Source organism: Mobula birostris, chromosome 5 (assembly GCF_030028105.1).
Source record: "Mobula birostris isolate sMobBir1 chromosome 5, sMobBir1.hap1, whole genome shotgun sequence".
NCBI lineage: Eukaryota > Metazoa > Chordata > Chondrichthyes > Myliobatiformes > Myliobatidae > Mobula > Mobula birostris.
The window spans coordinates 38,532,339-38,548,592 of NC_092374.1; the positions used below are offsets into that span (position 1 = coordinate 38,532,339).

General features: G+C 40.9%; 1 protein-coding gene across 3 annotated transcripts in view; it reads left to right on the top strand.

Moving 5' to 3' along the window:
- Positions 1-13,219: 13,219 nt before the first annotated feature.
- The window catches only part of LOC140197644 (soluble lamin-associated protein of 75 kDa-like), an 85,258-nt gene continuing 82,223 nt past the window's right edge, over positions 13,220-16,254 (top strand). Inside the window, exon 1 of one of the 3 annotated variants that reach the window (XM_072257909.1) lies at positions 13,220-13,314. The gene's annotated coding sequence lies outside the window, so the exon portion shown is untranslated. Of the gene's footprint in view, positions 13,315-13,499; positions 13,583-13,868; positions 13,906-16,254 lie in introns of those variants that run through there. The other 2 variants (XM_072257910.1, XM_072257911.1) reach the window with 2 other exon arrangements.

A 16,254-nucleotide genomic window follows, 5' to 3' on the forward strand; every position in this document is an offset into this window, starting at 1 on the left:
TATGTCAGTCAGGGCGTTGAGTATAAGAATTAGGAAGTCAAGTTACAGTTGTACAAGACTTTGGTTAGATCACATTTGTGTGCAGTTCCAGTCATCACCTCACACAAAAGATGTGGGAGGCTGTGGAGATGGTGCAGGAGAGTTTCACCAGGATGTTTTCTGGATTGGAGGGCATTAGCTGTAGGACAGACAAACTTCAATTGTTTTCTCTCTAGTATTGGAGTCTGAGGAGAGACCTGACAGAAGTTCATATTTTTTATATTTCAAAAATCAATGTTATTCATAATAAATAAATATATAGAGCAGAAGGAATAGGAGAAAACGTTTACATTCATAGTCATATATTCCATAGTGTGAACTTTTTCTGAAAAAAAAACATAGTATCATTGACACTTATCTGGTCATTTGGGATGATACACCTTTTTTTGTTGCTTAAGGGACTTTCCCTTATGGACATCTTGCTGTGCTGGAAGGCCAAAAACCAAAGTGTGTCTTTCGCTGAATCAATGACCTTCCAGCAGCACTTGATATCTGTCTTAGTGTGTGCCACTGGTAACAGCCCACAGATCAGAGACTGTGATGCAGCTTCTGGGGACGAACCAAGACAAGAACTTTTACATTCTTCTCCACTAATTCCTTTTACAGCTGCGTGAACCGGCCATTTCTCTGAGCTGGAAACTTTTACAGCCTGAAAACTGCGCAGCAATTTAATTTTTTTTGTAATATGATTTCTCTGAATATTTAGAATGAAAATTGAAAAATAACATACTTTTGATTTTATTCATTAATTGAAGTACAGTACAAATATATTAATGAAGTACAGTTACAACAAAGAAAATCTTTCATATTTCATTAACTTTTTCTCATCTGTCTTTATTACATATCATTGTCTATCAACACCATCCAGATTAATTTCTCATCCAGAGGAAAGATATGTCTTAATGCTCATTAGATCATCCAAATGCTTCACTTCTGGTCTGTTTCTGGATTTACATTTGATTGAATTCATAAGATGGAATCCATGTTTGCAGTCAGCATTAGAAACTTGAAATGTTCAAATTCTAAGCAGAATTTAAGTTGGTGACAAAAGGTGCATACAGGAGCGAGATATATCAGCTAGCTGAATGGTAGAGCAGTAACAACCTTGCACAGTAAGGTCAAAGAACTGATTGCCAACTTCAGAAAGGGTAAGACAAGGGAGAATATACCAGTCCTCATAGAGAGATTAGAAGTGGAAAGAATGATTAATTTCAAGTTCCTGGGTTTCAATAGCTCCAAAGGTTTATCTTGGATCCAACATATTGATTCAGCTACAAAGAAGGCAGAAAAGCAAATATACCTCATAAGAAGTTTGAGGAAATTTGGTATGTCACCAAAGGCACTCACAAATTTCTACAGATTCCATTGGAGAGCATTCTAACTGGCTGCATCATCATCTGGTATGTGGGGTGGAGGGGGATACTACTGCACAGGATCAGAATAAGCTGCAGAGAATTATAAACTTAATCAGCTTCATCATGGACAACAGCCTCTGTAGTCTCCACGACATCCTCAAGCAGTGATGCCTCAAAAAAAGGCAGCAGCCATCATTTAGGACCCGCATCATCCATTTCATGCCTTGTCCTCACTGCTATCATCAGGAAGGAGGTACACACTCAATGATTCAGGAACAGCTTCTTCCCCTCTACCATCCAATTTCTGAATGGAAATTGAACCCATAAATACTATCTCACTACTTTTTTAATGTCTATTTTTGCATTACTTATTTAATTTAACTGTTTTATATATATACTTACTGTAATTCATGTTTTTTTTTCCATTATTATGTATTGCATTATACTGCTACCACAAACATACCAAATTTCACGACATATGCTGGTGATATTAATTCCAATCTGATTCAAAGTTGTCATAAGAATTGACAGTTATTCAAATTCTTCATTTCTAAACACATAATTCAACGTATTAGTGGTCCTCTTAATTGAACCAGTCTTAACTTTCTCAGAAATGGCAAGCTTGAGATCACAATATTGTGGTAATATTTTTGAAGCAATGATTTTGTCATACTTCGTAATAATAGCTGAGTATTTTTTTGTCAGTCATACAACATTCTCTGTTCCAAATTCAAAATTGGCTGTGTTTGCAGTAGCAACAGGGTCAACAGCTTGCCATTCTTATAACTCACCATCAGGAAATCGAAGTGATTACACACGTTGAATGGATCGAACAGCAGGCGCAGTATCGATCAGAAATGATAAATGCAAGCAGATTTTCACTTTGCCACTGCAATAAATGTTATCGCCAAGGTACTGTGACCATAACTTTTGAATTTTTGCTTTTGCATACTGCTGTGCTTCAAACAGCTTTTCTGAAGGAATTTACAAAGAGATGCCAGATCTTCTAAAAAAAACACCAATAAGGATAGTTACTGCTCCTCAATATTGTGGATTGCTCAAAATCTTCAGTAAGTAGTTGCTGATTGGATCATTACATTCATTAACTTGCTCCTTGTGATAGTCAGCAATATATTAGCATACTCTCAAAATTATATTAACTTGCTGTAATTTCAAAATTATATTAACATTCTATAAAAGAAAATTCCAGGTGCGTGGCAACAAAGGCTATGCATGCAGGAGCATTTCAGTTACTGTGCAGCCATGCACCAGTGCAGCTTAGAGGGAACAGTGATCTCAACATAGTCTTAGTAAATCCATTGTCTGCAAAGCAGTGGGTGACTGTACCTTGCCCATGTAGCCATCTGGAGGGTAGCGTGTACTGGAGATGATGTATTGTCTGCACAGAAAGGATCTCACTGTGAGGGCTCCTCTCTCCACCAGCCATACAAAATCCTGATGCTTGTGGTGAGTTCCGGCAATGAGGGATTCTGCAGATGATTTGGACAATTTGCTTAGGGAACCACTCTAAAGTCTTCAAAGAGTCCCTGACCAGCAGTGTCTGCAGTACATTATGCATTGACCACTTCCTGATGGACTGGTGGTCAAAGGTACTTGTCTGGAAGAGCAATTCCACAAAGGACAGTTAGTGCAACAACATCCAGCGGGCTGGGACCATTGCATAACAATGGAGTCAGTCCTATCCTCCTCAACGCCAGGGATAGGTAGAAATTGAGCACGTAGTAAAATTGGGACTTACGTTGTTTGGGTCAATGCACACTTTGATGCAGGCACATGTGAAGGTGGTCATCAGGATGAAGGGTAACGTTGGGTACAATATTGTTCCCATTCTCTGGGGATTTGTACATCATGACCTGTTGGACTATCTTTAACTTGGACACCTAGATGAACAGGAAGGTGGCCATGCGGATTACCAAGGAAGAGGAGCAGGGCTACACCTGCACAAGTACAGCAACAATGAGAGTGTATTGCATCTGATGACCAAGTTCTTCTCAGTTATTGACAGAGAACATCATCTCCACAGTCCCAATTTTTGTTGGACCTTCCCAATCAACTCCAGCCATTTTTTGTTGCACATCTCTGCTCAGTGATCCAGATCCCCAGAACCTTCAGGTAGTTAGGCCTAATGGTAAAGGGAATGTTAGGTTGGTTGGGCCAGTTGCCGAAGGGAATGGCTCAACTTTTATCACAGTTGACTCTGGCCCTCAATGCTAACTCACGTTGGTTGTAGATGCTGATCAATCTGTGAACCGACCACGAAGCTGAGCGGAAGACAATGATATCATCCATGGCAGTATCACCTCTCTTATGCTGCCATCCTTCCTGATGAAACCTGTGAAGGGATTATGCATCAGACAAACAAGACAAGGGAGAGTGGACGATCATGCCAGACTCGAGGCTTGATCAGAAGGGCATTTGCCTTTCACCTATTAATTTGGACCATGCTACAGAGATATCTGCATCCAATTTCTGATTCCCTCCCTAATGCCCATGTAGGTGAGCATGTCAATCATGTATGTGTGTGATATCATGTCAAAGGCCTTCTCCTGGTCTCAGCTGACCAGGCAGTCATCCACCACTCTGTACTGCACATAGGCAATGGTATAGCTGGGTAGCACAAGGCTGTCAGAGATTTCCCTTCCAGTTTTAGCACAGGTTTGGTGTGGGTGGATCACCTGTCCCAGAGCAGCATCGATATGGTTTGCAAGGGCTTTGGACAGGATCTTGTAATCCACATTCGCATGCAAAATATCCCGATGTTCTCCTTCTCTCTGCTTTCCTTGTTGATGAGGGTGATGATACACCCTCCAAATGCTGAGTGTTGTACACTTTGAGCAGATCCGGGTCCATCCAGTCCCACAGAGCCGAATACAACTCTACCAGTCAGCCATTGCTTTTGGAGTTTTATTCAAGCCAAGGGAATGGATGGAGCAAATCTGCTCCTCCAGGGACAGTGGCTGATCCAGACTCTACTGTCTGCTATCGTCCAAAACCTCTGTGATAGAGGACAGGAAATTCCAGTAGGCTGTGCACTTTGTAGTCATTCTGTCACTTGGCGTAAATGATCCTCAATATGTCTGTCTGCGAGAATGTTACTGAGTGATAATCCTCTTCCTGGATCACAGAGCTCCCTCCTCTGTGAACCTGGATCACAGAGCTCACTCCCTCTGTGAACCTGAATCACAGAGCTCCCTCCCTCCATGAACCTGGATCACAGAGCTCCCTCTCTCCGTGAACCTGGATCACAGAGCTCCCTCTCTCCGTGAACCTGGATCACCGATCTCCCTCCCTCCGTGAACCTGGATCACAGAGCTCCCTCCCTCCCTCTGTGAACCTGGATCAGAAAGCTCCCTCCCTCTGTGAACCTGGATCACAAAGCTCCCTCCCTCTGTGAACCTATTGGAAGAAAAAGTGTGAGCAGTCTCATCAGCCTCCACAAAGCTGATCCTGCATTTGCAGATACAATTATGAGAGGCAAAAATTGGGATGATTTTTTTTCCCCAGAATAGAAAAGTGAAATACAAGAGGTCATAGATTTAAGGTCGGAGGAGAAAGGTTTAATGGAAATATTCAGGTAAGAGTATTTTACAAAGAAACTGGTAAGCACCTGGGGCAGTGGTGGAAGTTAACACAATAGTGGAGTTTAAGAGAAATTTAAACATAGAGGGAATGTAGGGATGTGGATCATGGTCTGGAAGAAGGGATTTGTTGTGTATTTAATACTTCAATCATATTTGAGTAATCTTGTATATATGGAGGTGGATTAAGCATTCTTGCTTATTTAAATAATTAATTACAGGTTGTATACGTGAATTGCAAATGTCATCACGCTGTCACATGATTTGTCCGTGTTTCGCTTAAAGTAAACTCAAAGTGGGACCTGCATTTGCAGATTCCCTTTGAATTAGTTTAATGTTTTGAAGTTACAAAACGTAACAGGATTATTTTAATTTGGTCAGCACAAACATTGTAGGCTGAGGAACTTGTTCTTGTGCTGTACGCTCTTGCCCACAGAACTGATGCCCACTGGATTTTTTTGGGGTTTTTTTTTGCCCCATTCATGAACAGGTCCTGAAGACTATCGCTGAAGCTGTCAGCGCAGGAGTGGAGTGGGCGAAGCGGTCCCGACCCTCCAAGCAGACCATTGCCTTTGTCAGAGCTGGGGAGCAGCCAATACCTGCCAAAAGAACATCTGCAGGCATTCTGACCTCTGCAAGGGACTGGCAGCTGTTGGTGGACCTCGAACGGCAGCTGAAGTTCCCCAACCATATCGCAGCCACCACCCTGCGACCAGACATTGTCCTAGTGTCTGAGTCTACTAAGCAAGTGGTGCTGCTGGAGCTGACAGTCCCATGGGAAGATTGCTTGGAAGAGGCCTTTGAAAGGAAGCTCTCCAAGTACGCAGGACTGGTTAGCAACTGTCAGCAGGCTGGATGGAGAGCGAGCTGTCTCCCAGTGGAGGTTGGTTGTAGGGGATCTGTAGCCCGTTCCTTAGTTAGAGCCTTCAGCATTTTGGGCATCAGGGGAGAGAGGAAAAGGAGAGCCATCCGCAGTACCACCGATGCGGCAGAGAGGGCCTCAAGATGGCTGTGGCTCACAAGAGGGGAGCCATGGAGTCATAAGTAGCTAGCCATCTGGACATAAACTGGGGTCTGATCAGCCCCGGCTGGGTCACCTGGAGGAGGTTGTATGATGTTGAAAGACCTGAAACACCCGATGATTCCAAGAACATCACTGAAGATGTGTCCAGAAGCATCAGTAGATGTATGTACACAGCAGTGTAAACTCTAGGGGTTATTGTGCATGAAAATCCCAGGAGATCAGTAGTTTCTGACAAATTCAAACCACTCCATTGGCACTAACAATCATTTATGGTCAAAGTCATTTTTGATCTGAACACCAACTGATTCTCTTTGCCATGACTGTATGCTTTTATGCATTGAGTTGTTGCCATATAATTGACTGATTAGATATTTGCATTAAAGAGAAAGTGTACAGGTGTACCTACTAAAGTGCCCACTGACTATATATGACATTGTGTGGTATTTGTGCCCAGGGAGTTTGATAAGGCAATTAGACCTGCATTTTAAGATTCAATATCAAGCAGAATTATTAACTGGGGAATAAATGATTGAATGAATAAATCTCTTCATTCCTGAAGAAGGGGAGGAGGGAACGTCGACTCAGACCATGAGAGGCCTGTGTCGGGCATTTTCATGCCTTACAAGGCGCAGATTGGAAGTCTGTCTGGGGTGCCACTCCTCACACAGACACTAGAGCAATGTGTGGTTAAGTGCTTTGCTCAAGGACACAAGCACACTGCCATAGCTGAGGCTCGAACTAGTGACCTTTAGATCACTAGACAAATGCCTTAACAACTTGGCCACGTGCCCAACACAAAGAAGATGGCAGAATTTGTCATTGAAACTTTGGTTATATTCGATACTGAGAAGACTTTATTCAAATCAACCCTTTGTTTGCTTGTGTAGTTAATAATTCAATGTTAGCATTCCTTTTTGTTTCTTTCTATAGTCCTTAAACCAGCCATTATGTTTTTCGTGGACACTACACCACAATCCAAGTGCACTGGCCTTAAACTGCAAGATGCACACGCATTTCCCATAACAATCTTCTTCTTGTAACATATTCCATTTATGCATGCAAGACATGTCTCACTGTCACAATATGGTTCACCGTGTTCTGCCAGCCAGTGCTAAAAATACTCCTTGCGTGTAGAATTCCAGAAACATCTGGCCTCTGATTCTGGGCATCTTTTGTTGAGTTCCATATAAATTACATTTGCAAGATTCAGGGTATGGGCTGGGAAGAGCAGGAAATCTATTGAATCTGGGCTAGAAGCTAGACATCACAAGGTGCATTGGATAAAGTTCCAGGAGCTGATTCCGATGGCCTTGGATGACCTGCTCACAAAGAAAGGTGGCATTTGTACTGTTATTGGTTAAGAATGCTGGACCTATATTCCTGGTGGGTCAGGGAACATCACTCTCCTGGTTGATCATATCTCAGAGTCAGTGTATAAGACTCAGTGGGGGGGTGGGGGGACCAGCCCATTATCTATTACACTCTGGGCTGGGCTGGTGGCCTTTTGGGGCAAAGGGAGACAGGTGGACTACTGGGATCTGTCTATTGGGTGTATAGTACTGGTTATTGTACTCTTGTGTTTTATGTATAATTAGTTGGGAGTTTGTGAGAGTCTTACTAATTTGAGAGTTGGATCATCACATTCACAACGTTCAAGGGGTGAAGTGTCCTGTGGGGACATTTCCTGATTCCGATGTTCAAAAGTTGCTTCCGTTGTGATTGGTTAGTTTAAAAACTTCAGCTGCTTTCCCCATTGGATAACTGCCTGGTGTCCAGTTTTAAATATTCTGAGTATATAAAATAGCACGTGGAAGTGACTTGCTCTCTTCTCCCATTGTTTAAGGCAAGGATGCTCATGATAATTGAGAAGATATACTCTACGTGCACTTTTAACTGAGAATGTTTGCTCAAAGTGCGTATGTTTGTTGAATATTCAGCTTTGTAGTGCCAGTAACTCAGGGAGCATGAACGTTTGGTCGAAATTTTACCGTTTGTAAATAAATGATTAATATACCTATTCACAGGGAGTGCTTTCGGTATCACTTGCCAGACCCATGAGCCTGATTCAACATTACAGACTCCTTCCAGAGGATGCCAGGATTGAACCCTGAACCCAGGCACCCCGAGCTGTAATAGTGTTGTGCTAACAGCAACTCTACGCTGATGTCTGGATCTGCACCAGAACTATTATATATTGGAGTCAAAAGCGAATTGACCCCAACTTTTGAGTGATTTTGTTTGTTTTGTTAATGCACAAAGAGCTACAGACAACAGGAGGCTATCACAGAAGTTTAGGGACAATGCTATTAATCAAATTAGATTAAGGGACTAGGTGATATTCATCAATCTCATATCACAAGATTATCATCTGATTCAATAAACAGGTCGATATGCGACTTCAGGCCTGTTAGAATGGTTTCCTCCTAACTGCTTTCTGAAATTGCCTGCCAAGTATTTAGTTCAGAGACAATGAGGCACATTTAATGTTCTTTTGAAAGACCTTTGACCAGAAACATTAACTCTTTTTTTTTCTTTTCAAAGATGCTGCCTGACCTTCTGAGTATTGTCAGTATTTTCTATTGCTTTATTCAATAAACTAAAGCTTTGTTGGTAATTTTAACATCATTTGAACAATTCTTTTTGAAAAAACTCACAAACACAAGAGATTCTGCAGTTGCTGGAAGTTCAGAGTAACACACTCAAACAAAAATCTAAAAAATCTCATAATCTAAAAGAAAATGTAAAAAGTGCTGGAGGAACTCAGCGGGTCTATGGAGAGGAATAAACAGTCAACGTTTCAGGCTGAGACCCTTCATCAGGACAAAAAAATTCAGCTCTTTTGACATCATTCTAGGATTACTTATTGTGCTTTTTAAAAATTTGTACAAAATCTATAAGTGCATTAACACTGCCAAGTGAAGAAATCACTTTAAGAGTCAGGACTTTCCAATTACACAAGTGGTACAGAGGGAAATACCAACCCTTAAATTACTTACTCCACCAGGACTATTAAGGCTCAAGTCTGTTAAGGCTGCTACCATACTCAGGGTTGAGATTAGCTGAAATAGACAACTCCCTCCCAGCTCCCCCAAAATAGAAAACCAAAATCTGAGAAGCCAAATAATTTCCCCCAACAGTCTTTTCTTTATCGTAAAAGGGATCGATATCAGTGGCACCCCTCTGTGATGTAGTAAGGAGTCTTCATACAAATTCAGCAGTCTGACCTGCTGGTCCAGTGTGCAAATTCAAACGCCATTTCCAGGAATGTATAACAGGATCTCCCACCACAAATTAGCATCCACCACTTTATCATTCTGTAATGCAGGGAGATACAAATGCACTTGCTCCTGATTAGTCACTAGATATTTAGAAAACACAAAAACAATAGAACTACAAGAATTGTTCCCAAAATGCTCAATTCCTTCTGAAATTTGGGCATCTTTATTCTGGACAGAGCCACTGTAAGTTCATCCTATAGAATGTGTAGGTTTCCTATAGGTGCTCCAGTTTCCTCCCACAGTCCAAAGACATACCAGGTAGGTTAAATGGTCATTGTAAATTGTCCCGTGATTAGGTTAGGGTTAAATTGGGGTTGTCAAGTGTCGTTTGGTGACTCAGCTCAAAGGGTCAGAAGGGCCTATTCTGTGCTACATTTCTAGGTACATAAATTAATTAATAAAAATCACCATGAATATCAACCTGGCACAATTACTTCTCAAGTGCTTTTACTTTAGTCCCAGTATGCCACAAAAGCATTAAGTGCAGAGCTGGGATGTGGGCTTTCATTGTAAGGTTAGACCATTGGTCAAAGCCGTTTAAGAGAAATAGCACAATACAACTTGTAGGTAGAAGGAAGTATTCCTATTAATCAATGGTTAAGAAGTAAGGACAATACATTGACAATTCTGGGATAAAGATATAAAAGATATTTGAGGAACAAACTTTTCTATGCAGAGAGTAGTTATGACCTGGAACATCTGGCTGGTAGGAATGGAAGAATCTGAAGCAATCAGGACTCACAAAAGAGAGGGGAAGTGGTTTGGTGGGCCATGGATAAAGAGACGGGGAGTGGATTTAATGTGATTGGCCTACCAAGAGTTAGAACAGACTCGATGAGCTAAGTCACCTTGATCTGTAACAATTCCACTATCTAATTCAGTTAGTGCCATGTAAATGACAGTTAGTGTTTCTGAATTATTTTGTTGATGAGCTCACTGGAATAAGATCAAAGAATGTAAGCTGTAAATTGACAAGACCTGTGCTTGTGAGATGCACGGTTGGGGTAGAGGAGTGTGTACTGATGTCCTGTACAGGTAAATACATAGCCTTTAATGTTCAGTCTCTAATGTCTTAGAGGTGGTTGTGGTTTATTTGTCATCAGAGAGTAGGGAAGCCAGTAGAAGCCCCACCCCAAGGTAGAGATTTCCAAATAATTCACCATCCTGGAACATTCTTTCTCTTCATTTTATTGCTAAATTGCCTTATTTTGAGGCTCCTAGTTCTTGACTCTTCTCGTCAAACATGCAGTTGAGACGAAGGGTCTTGAGCCATCTTCCTCCGTAGATGTTGCTTCTGCTGAGTTCTTACAGCCTTTTTTGTATTGATTTACTCACATGTCCATTCTGGAGGTCTGTAAGAACTCTTCTCCGTCTGATTCTTCTAAACTCTGAAGAATAAAGACCATCTCTACTTAAGTTTGCCTCACATGTCAGGTATGACATCCTAAGCACCAGTCCATTGAAACTTTGTAGTACTCCCTGTACACAATACTCTAGGTATGGTCCTGACGAAGGGTTACGGCTGGAAACGTCGACAGATCTTTTCCACGGATGCTGCCCGACCTGCTGAGCTCCTCCAGTGTGTTGTGAGTATTGCTTTGACCCCAGCATCTGCAGATTATTTTGTGTTTACTCGAGGTATGGTCTCAGAATGATTTCATTTAACATCTTTACTCTTGTACTCAATTCCTCTAGCAATAAGTGCCAACAGTTTGTTGGATGTCATGTTATCTTTCATCAACTTCTATATAAAGATACCTTGGTGATTTCAGCACCAATGTCTCCTGACCTCTCACCACTTAAAAATAATATTCAGCATTACTTTTTTCATATCAAAGTGCATAAAATTGCTTTTTCCCACATGGTACTCCATTTGCCAGGACACGATGGACATCTGGTTTTCTATCCCTAGCTCCTGGACACTGTATCTGGGGTCATCAGAACTGTGGGTCAAGAAAAATATGCTGACTGCAGTAAATCTGTGTCTGCTCATCCTTAATCTCAGAATTTACGGAAAATCATGACCTGCTCGGATTGGCATTTGTGATGAGTAAATAGTTGTGGTTCATGCTACAATAGCTCTTTTAATGCAGAATGCAGCTATTATCTATGCTGTGACCAACACTTAATCCAGTCTGATCGGTGGTTCACTGACCATAGAGGTTGCATTTCTCAGTAGAGGACGAAGCAGGAAAAGAAAATGCAGGTTTTAAGGTAAAACAAGGTGCCTGACCTGATAGACAACATGCATGCTATTTTTTAAAAAATCAGAATCATAAAGTGGTGCAGTAACATCTCTTTCAGTTCAACTGCGGGCGTATATATAATAAATATTACAGTGAGCTGTTTCAAGTATTGCGGTGCCAACATCACTGGAGATATATCCTGGGCCCAACATATTTATGCAATTTCTAAGAAAGCACATCAGCAGACATATTTCATTAGGAGTTTGAAGAGATTTGGTATGTCACCAAAGGCGTACCATCTGCAAATTTCTACCTGTACCGAGGAAAGCATTCTGACTAGTTGCTTCATTGTCTGGTAGGAAGGGGACCAGAGGACAGAATTGGAAAAATGCAGCAGTAGATGGCAAACTCAGGCAGCTCCATCATGGGTGCTAGATACACACATCAAAGTTGCTGGTGATCGCAGCAGGCCAGGCAGCATCTGTAGGAAGAGGTGCAGTCGACGTTTCAGGCCGAGCGCTTAGTCCTGATGAAGGTTCTCGGCCTGAAACGTCGACTGCACCTCTTCCTACAGATGCTGCCTGGCCTGTTGCGTTCACCAGCAACTTTGATGTGTGTTGCTTGAATTTCCAGCATCTGCAGAGTTCCTGTTGTATGGGTGCTAGATGTTATGTTTCGTAACTCCAGAACTAATCAAAAGAAAAACACAAGAGCCAAGATAGGGTCTACTTAGTTTTTCTTTCTTTTTTTAGTAAGGCGCTCACATATGACGGGCGGTGTATGCCATTCATACACTTCATATATATAACCCATAATGAGTTATGGAAACAAAGAATACAAATCAAACAATATATTTACAATATTACTGAAATATTGAAATCACTACATTAGCTTCCCCAGCATCGAGGATATCTTTAAAATGTGATGCCTCAAAAAAGGCAGCATGAGGAGGTACAGGAGCCTGAAGACACATACTCTATTTTAGGAACAGCTTCTTCCCCTCTGCTATTGGATTTCCAGAAGGAAAATGACCCAGCCTCACCATGGTTTGCTCTCTTTTTGCACCTCTTACAGCATTTCATTTTATATATTTTAATCCCCTGTCACACAAAAAGAGTGAACAATCTACGGTAAATATGAGGAAGCATTCTCATGCAAAGTAGAATTGGGGAAACCAGAAAAAGCTGGGAGTTTTTGTCAATTTTCTTATAAACTGGTCTCATTGCTCTGGCTGTTGCTATCAACGGTTTATAGAAATGATTTGAATATCCTTAATTAAAAGGTTTAATTTTTTATTAAAATAAATATTTTTATTTACTACCTTTATTAAAAAAGGTTTACTAAAAAAGCTTTTTTAATATTTTGACAATCCCATATATATGTTTTACTCCTATTGTGATGTAGGTTCATTAATAAAAAATGGGGAATTTTTTCTCTATAAAGTTCTATAAACTTTATTAATTTTCTCTATGAAGAACTTTATAGGGGGAAGAAATGATTGCAGTATAAAATATTTATTATGAAATCTCTGTTTTTAGCTATAGAAACGAGGCAATACAGCGTCTTATACCTCTGTTAAGGCAATGCGATTTATTTCGATATAAAGTATATTCATGTTTAGTGCAAATTCACCCTGTTAATCTACAGAAGCAGTTTTCAGTATAGACGGTGTCCCTTTAATTTAAATTGCCGGCGTCTCAGTGCGTGCGTCAGTTTTCTGGGCAGTAGCAGCGGCGAGAGTACGGTCCGGGAGCTGGAATCCCAGCGAGATCTCATTGCATCGCAAGGTTGAGAGTCTCGGACACGGTGGGCGATTTGTGCTCCTCATCTTTGGTATGCTTTTATTTCCTATTGGCAAAATTTCGGGCTTCCATTGTCGTTGCACGTTGAATTTGGAAGGCCCTGGTGTGGATATTAAGGGAGAGAGCAGATGATTGGATTTAGGGATTGATCCGCGTATCGGCATCGGAGCATGCGCTTAGAACAACAGAGGGGCTAACAAAACCAACCAGCCATGGTCGGCGTTCCAGCACGGGCGAACTATGTGTGGCTGAACATCCAAACTGGAATCCAGTGGCCGCAGGGCACCACTGGACAACAGGTGAACTGAGCGTAATAGTGTAACGTTAGGGGATGGAGTCTTCCTTAATTATAAAGCTATGAATTAACTGGGTGACATTTTGAGGAATTGTTGCAATGATTCTTGCTGGGAAATGAAATCTTTGATTCTCATCGTTGTGGAAGTGGAGTTGCCCATTGTAGCTCAGGAAGTGGGTCAGCATCTGATTGGACTGTGAAGCGGATGGTGTGCGGGTCACTGAATGCGTGAGACGGCTGTAACCGTGCACTCAGTACTTGGTTGGAAAACTTACAGGAGAGCCACGGCAGAGTTGGTGGTGTACAGAGTTAAAAAAAAAACTGGAGGTATGAGTAGATTTTTTTGAAGTTCAGATTGTCTTGTAAAACAGGTGGATTAGAACAAATTTGTAAAACGATTGCTTTATCATAAGTAATGAATTCTGTATACAATTATTGCGCTTTTCAAGCTGGTCTAGGTATGTTGATCACAAGAAATAGCATTGGAGCCCAATTTATATGAAACTGAAATTATGTATGAAAAGGAATCAACTGGTATCTGTTTTTTTAAAAGAAAAAAATAGGGTTTGGTGGATTTTTTGTAGTAATTGCGTGTCCTGGAAACCATACCATGGGTAACAAAAACAAAGATGTTAGAAACACTAGGCAGGTCAGGCAGAAACTGTGATGAGATCCATGGAGTTGTTAACCTGACATGTTACTTCTTTAATCCTGAATGTTCTGTTTCTTTCAGGTTTTGTGACATGTTCTTTTATTTTGCTTCCATGTGTAATGTGTGGTGAAAAGCATTAAGGTATTATTTAATATTTTAGTGCTACGTCAAACGTATGAGGAAATATGTATCCAATTTTTTTAACGATAAACTCAGCGTGTATGTACTGGTGCTGCTCAAAGTTACGAAACCTGCCCTAAATAGCAGTCTGATTATGATTTTGTACATTTCATTTGGAGAAGTCTTTATCTGGTCACCTACTTTCTTGTTGCGAGCTCATGCCTTTTGACATGAGAGCTAGACTGTTTTGAGATACTGAGGTAATTGGTAGGGGAGTTAGAGTGGTGTGAGTAGGAATTTATTCATGAGTGAAATCTGGAACTTGCCAGCTGATGGGAATGTAAAGGCAAGTAATCTCAAAATATTTCAGAAGTTTTTGGATGAGCACTTGTAGTGCTAGGGTATTGGGAGTTATGGCTGAATGCAGGGAATTGGGGAATGTGTAGAAAGGTATTGGTTGGCTAGCATGGGCATGGTGGGTTGAAGCGACTGTTCCTGTGTGTATAACTGAGATGTCATTGTAATATCAGAAAGCACTATTTCATGGAGAGGCTAATGAAAATCTCTAACTTTTTTTTCCCCCCTTTGTGGAATTGTTAGAATTAAAGACGTGCTTGTTGAGGATGTTAAGGGAAATTGATAAAAGAAGCATGAATTTATTCACGTTATCTAATAATTAAGATCCAAATCTGGGAGGAAATTCTAGGGAAAACTGGTAACTGTTGCTCCAAATATTCTTTCCATTACTGAAACAGAGGAGAAGATTCTTTACAAAATTAAACATGTTACTTGTAGTTAAAGACCAAAATTCAGATCTCTTACATTGGTATCAACAACATTGTGGATTGAAAAATTAATTCATGTTTTTCTCCAAAAATATGCCTGAACGTCTGCCTCAATCTTCTTCGCTCTCCCATTAAATACCATCTTATGGACTAATTCCCCTCTCTCCCTGGCCATCCTCTAAACTGAGTGTGATTGCTGGTTTTATATTGTGAACTTGTGCTTATTGGGCAAGATTCTGGATTGCTTGGTGGACAGAAGAGAATTTTAATTTCGTCATCTGGAGCTAAGCTCCAATTTGGTTGCAGTCGGTGAAGAGTGATGTACAAATAAAATGTTCTGGTTAGTTATTGGAGTCATAATGTGTGTGTAACAAGTTTGGAAAGAATAGGTCTCGAACCTTTGGTAAGTGAAGATTTGTCCTGCCTTTCTTGTGCTTAGTTGCTTCTCTTTGGAACATTGGCAGCATTAAACCATTTGTTATGTTATACCATTTAGCCCTAAAAACACTTTCATGTAATTTCTGATGTTATTGTAGCCATAACTAGTCAACAACTCTATAATCACAGTCTAATGTGTGGAAAAAAAAATTAACTTAGTTATCTTTGCCATCATCTACTTTATAAAAGAGAAACTGAATTTTCTAGCTCATTTCACGACTTTAGTCAGTGGGTTACTTTGGAAGTAGAGCAGTCTGTATGGATCCAAGAGATAAAACCAATGTCCTGGGCCCGGCGCATAAGTACAATTATGAAGAAAGCATGGCAGTGCTTCTACTTCCTTAATAGTTTGCAAGGATTCAGCATGACATCTTAAACTTTGACAAACTTCTGTAGCTATGTAATGAAGAGTATATTGACTGGCTGTATCATATCCTGGTATGGAAATACCATTGCCCTTGAATGGAAATTCGTGCAGAAAGTAGCGGATGCTGCCCAGTTCATCACAGATAAACCCCTCCCCATCCTTGAGTGCATTTCCATGGAGTGTTGTCCAACATCAGGGACCCCACCACCCAGGTCATGCTCTCTTCTCTCTGCTGCCATCAGGAAGAAGGTACAGGAGGCTCAGGAGCAATTATTACCCCTCAACCTTCAGGCTCTTAAACCAAGAGGATAACT